Source organism: Triticum dicoccoides, chromosome 4A (genome assembly GCF_002162155.2).
Source record: "Triticum dicoccoides isolate Atlit2015 ecotype Zavitan chromosome 4A, WEW_v2.0, whole genome shotgun sequence".
Classification (NCBI taxonomy): Eukaryota; Viridiplantae; Streptophyta; class Magnoliopsida; order Poales; family Poaceae; genus Triticum; species Triticum dicoccoides.
This window is the reverse complement of record NC_041386.1, coordinates 261469025-261474012: the sequence shown is the minus strand read 5'-3', so window position 1 is coordinate 261474012 and position 4988 is coordinate 261469025. Positions and strand designations below refer to the sequence as shown.

The following is a 4988-nucleotide window of genomic DNA, read 5'->3' as shown; positions in this document are numbered from 1 at the left end:
GGTCGAAACCCGGTTACCTGATACCAAATTGGTAGGATCAAGTACTCTACCAGGTCTAGGGCGTAGGTGGTAAGGGAAGGATGGAGGGAGACGTGGCGAGGATCGGGCGCGCCGGCGGCAGGGCGCCGTCGCGGCTAGGAGAAGGGCGGCGGCTAGGGCTGTTGGCGGCTAGGGTTCCGGCTCCTCAGGGAGCCGGGCAATAGGAGATAATATTCTTCTTATTGCTTGCCTTCAAAAAGAGTCCTACAACCTATATTTATATCCTAGATAACTTGTAGAAGAATCAACCTAAGATAACTTGCCTAATCTGAAAATAAAAACTAAGATAACTTGCAGGCCTAAGCCGGCCGGCCATAACAATACAAGAATTATCTAGAAGAATTAATGGAGCGACATGTAGGATCGCATACTAATAAACTTGGTCAGTGTCATCTACACTCGGTCATTCAGTCTCCCCCTCATTAGATTTTCTAAAAGAGAGCCTCCTCTCTGAATTCTATTAACAGAAACCAATTGTTCATCTACAGCATGAAGAAAACTAAAAAGGGAAGAAGAAAACAGAAATAGGAACATTCAGGTAACCCCAGAGGGCACCCAAAACCCACAGATATCTAGGATCTGGGGTTTGCCCTTTCAGCAGCTGCACAACAGAAGCAAAAAATTTCATCGCTAGATGAGAGTGAACATACTCGCAAAAGCAGTCACCAACAAGCAGGAACAGTCCACAAATGGCAAGAGTGGCTTTAAAAGTTTGATTCCTCTCTTCACTTTAATTGCTTTTAAGCTTCCAGTCAAACCACTCCAGGTCACCATCTTTGAGAAGCTTGAAAGACTTGATTTGTCACTTGCTCGAAGAGCTTTACTCCCCAAATCAGCGCTAATCTGCAAAATTTAGCTTGAGTTTAACCAAATAACAAACCACATGAATCAGAACAAAAGTATCAGACACCGCTTTTATTCTCAAAACATGCCTCATTCAAAAATCTCCAAATCGTCCATAATACAGCAGCCAACCCCACTGCAATATAAAAAATTGTCTCGATGTTTTCAATCTAAGCACTCAGAACCTAAAGAAGTCATGATCAGTATCAGGTATAGTTTTTCAGATTAAAAGTGAATTGAAAAATGGTTGAGATCAACTAAGTAGCCCATCTCCGCGACGTAACTTACATGATTTATTGCTGTTTCACAGTTGCAAAGTATCTCCCCAAAGAGTCCTTGTAAATCGCACTGATTCCCATATGATTTTAGTTTTAATGTAGCTAATTTGAACATTAACAAAACAATCACTGAAATACGCCTGACATATTGAAAAGAAATATAGTTTGTGGACAATATGCTCGGGCAGATTCGATAACAAAAGAACAATCAAATAATATGACTTGTACCATTCACACTTAAAACTGACTAACAGAAAGGAAACCAGGAATAATTTTCCGACAATGTGATCATCAGGGATTCAACATCAAACACAACTAACCCTATAGTTTGCACTCACTAGGATTAATACAAATTCTACATGACAACCACAATTGAACATGACGACTTGCAGGATTCACACATAAACTACATTACAGATAGGAAACCAACTTAATAAACTGATATACAGTTCTCTAGCCAGATTATCAGGATGAACTGAATGAGAAGTTGAGAACAACCACTTGATCACATTTCAGTTGCATCCTTGAAGCTTAAACCACTCAACAGAAATAAAACAACCTGATATTAGTAGCTCGGAAGAAGCCGACAGCAGTAGATTAACGATAATGGATCGGTCCATTTTGTAATGCATCACTATTGAGAGCCACATCAGAGATCAGTGAGTCATTGCTAGCGATAACAATCTGCCACGATCTGAAAAATTACCAAGCACAAAACTCATAACCAACCAACTGATCCTTCTGCCCATGGAAATGTACACAACATAAGTGCTTGTAATCCAGCACAAGGATGAATTTTGCCATAAATTTGGAGGTTTTTGCCTCGAGGAGCTCAACCGATTTATTGGTAGATGGCCAATAAATCATTTATCGATAAATGCACCAGAGTGATTAACACACACATATGAAATCCTTCTTGAATGGAATTTTAATGACAACATATGCTCTTACATTGCATTGCTTACTGCAGTGAACTGTCTGGCTCTGATCAACCTGATTGCTTGCCTGCTATTTATATTTCTGTAAAATGTCTCAAGAATAAACACGAGAGGAAAAAAAGATCGCATGTCAGAACAATTGAGCTAACTTGAACGCAGATAAGCAATAGTTGTCAGATCTCAATCTGTACTGGCTTACTATGAAGTTGTTGAGAATGATAACGATGTACTAGATCGTAACTGCTTCAGTAAATAGCAACGTCTCACATAGTTCAATTTTGTAATAGGAAAACAACATAATCTCTTGGTGTACAGAATGGAATATAGATGCACAACTACCCAAAAATTATGTACGAGGAAGGAGACGCGATGTCAGCTCTGATTGACAAGGTTCAATCACTCCAACACACACAAAATGGTTTGGATGTCGTCTCTGACAGCATGATTTTTTGTTCTTCTCCCTTCTGACATTCTTACTCCCTCTATTATGACTCAAGTGAGCAAACTCACCAGGAGCTGGTGCGATGCGACGTGAAAACAGTGTGTTGTAGTGACCTGAAAGCTCTGGCTCGGGAGATCGGATATGGCTGGAACAAAGAGCCATTGCAGTTCTTCCAGTGAAGTCTAACGATGATGGCAACCGCCTGGCTAAATTGAAACTGCCGGCAATACACCTGTGATCCTCTGCTGCATCAAGCATGCACCATCGTGATATTGATTCCTTAATTAATCTAAAAAGAGTTGCTTGGATTGATGTACTGTTAGAACTTGATAACAGAGGAGATTGGAAGATGAAGAAGAAAGGGTCAAGGGAGAGGTTCAATTGGGTTGGTGCCTTTTTTAGATCAATGTGCGCCTATACCTGGGTGGGGATGTCATGGCCTCGACAGAGCTCCGTGTAGGATTACGGGGCGCCGACGCGGGGCGCCATCTCCGCCGCGCACAACCAGGCTCTCCACCTATGCTCCAGATTGGAAGGATGGATAGGAGGAGGCGGCCCTTAGCTATGGTCGCACACCTAAATTGGAGGAGGAGGAGTGCAGAACGGAGAGGGCGAGAGGCGCCCGTAGCCATGGTGGGGAACCAGAACTGATGGAGAATCATCCAGATCGGTCGAACGACCCACGCCCCACAAGACTCCATGCGTGGCGCGCCCGAGCCGCCCACGCCCTGCCTCGAACCCGTATGGATTGCGAGAGCCAGCGCCCGACCCCTGCCTCGCCCCGCCACCTCGACGCCAGCGACTCCCGACGGAACCAGGTACCCAACGCCGACCTGCCTTCCTCCTCTCCCTCTTCTTCCTCTTGTTCTCTCCTTCCTCCATCCCGTTCTCTCTCTCTCTATTCGAACTGGAGGTTCCCAGCCACCATGCTCATCCACCGCCGGAGCTTCCATGTCCACGCCCCACACCGCCTGTGAGGATCTCCTCCGCCGCCAGCAGCTCCGCTCGCGACTCGCTCTATCTTCCTCTTCTTCGCGCAGCGCTTGCCCCTCCGTGCAAATTATCCAACTAAAAGAGGACCACGGGCTGAATACTTCAAAATGCAGGGTCCTTTTGTAAAACTGAAACGTTTTCTCAGTTTATCCACTTAAAAGAGGACCGTGGGTTGAATACCAAAAACATCAGGGACTATTTTGCAAAAAGGGCGCGACGGTAAACCTGCCAGACTCAAACCGTGGTTTATTATTAGGGAAAAATTTTGTATAGTAAAACGGGACAAGACTCTCTCTTTGTGTGGTGTGAATAGTTTTATTTTTATTTTTTGTTTTTTTGTTGAGGAAAGTGCGAATTGATTTGGTACGTACAAGTACAATATTACACGTTAGGCTTGTCCCTATATTCAACCCGCGCCTTGTTATATCCCGACAATTCAGATATCGTGCTCCCAAAACTGACGCCTTCACAACCCACGCCTTGCTATCCCGAAATTACAACGCGCGTGAAAACTCCCTCCAGCTGCCAAATCCCGACACACGAAATGCCCCTTCTAACCTGAGCCGAAAGGGCTGCTAGTTCAAATCGGTGGGGGTACTTTTGTAACACACCGTACATTTTGGACAAGCGCGTCCCGAAGTCATGGTTCCCCCTCTCATCGCCTCCTTTTTGCCATTCGAAATCCCAGGCCGCCATAACCTCTCCGCTCCAGCCGCGAAACCCCACCCTCCTTCGTCTGCCACCGCAACAGCTCGACGACATCGTCCACCGCAACAGCTCGACGTCCCTCATCCACCACCCCAGATGAGGATCCCTCGTCCATCTCGTCGTCCCACCGGTTCAGCCGCCCCGTCCTCCACCTCCAAGGAGCTGCTCAGACGATCACCTCATCTATCGCGGCTGCTCCATCCCCACAGCGCCGCCTTAATCTGCTCCATCGGAACCGCAGCATCCTCACCGACTCCTCGGACGAAGCCGAGGCCTATTCGGCGCCACCAAAGAGGTTGTATACTCATCGCATCGCACCTTCTCCTTAATTTGACTTCCCGACGCCGACGGTGCTCCATCCCGCACCCCCATGGAGCGGCTACCTCGAAGCCGACGCTGCGGGCGACATCTCCACGGCGGCTTTCCCCTAGTGTGAGGCCCCTTCGTCGGCGGCGTCCATACCAACCGGACCTGCTGCTGCTGCTCCGGCTCTGGCTCGCTTGCTCGCCCAGTTGCTGCTGCTCCGGCTCTCACTCGCTCGCGCTACTGCTACTGCTCTGGCTCGCGCTTGCTCGCGCTGCTGCTGCTTCTCCCCCCTCGCTCGTGCTGCTGCTCTTCTCCGATTTAGCTACACTTTAGTCCACTGAATCGACTTTTGGGTCAGTCGATTTTCTGGGGGTGGGGGGCTCGTAGGAGTTAAGGAAGAACCACCCGCATCGGGGAGGGGGCTCGCCGGAGAGGTGCCAC

The 4988-nt window shown here is 47.4% G+C and overlaps 1 long non-coding RNA gene across 1 annotated transcript; it reads right to left on the bottom strand.

The window, feature by feature from the left end:
- Window positions 1-381: 381 nt before the first annotated feature.
- Window positions 382-3604, bottom strand: LOC119285761. The gene is made up of 2 exons (XR_005139796.1): window positions 2112-3604; window positions 382-1854 (listed from the first exon to the last, which is right to left on the bottom strand). It is a non-coding gene; the product is annotated as an uncharacterized LOC119285761 (long non-coding RNA).
- Window positions 3605-4988: the final 1384 nt, after the last annotated feature.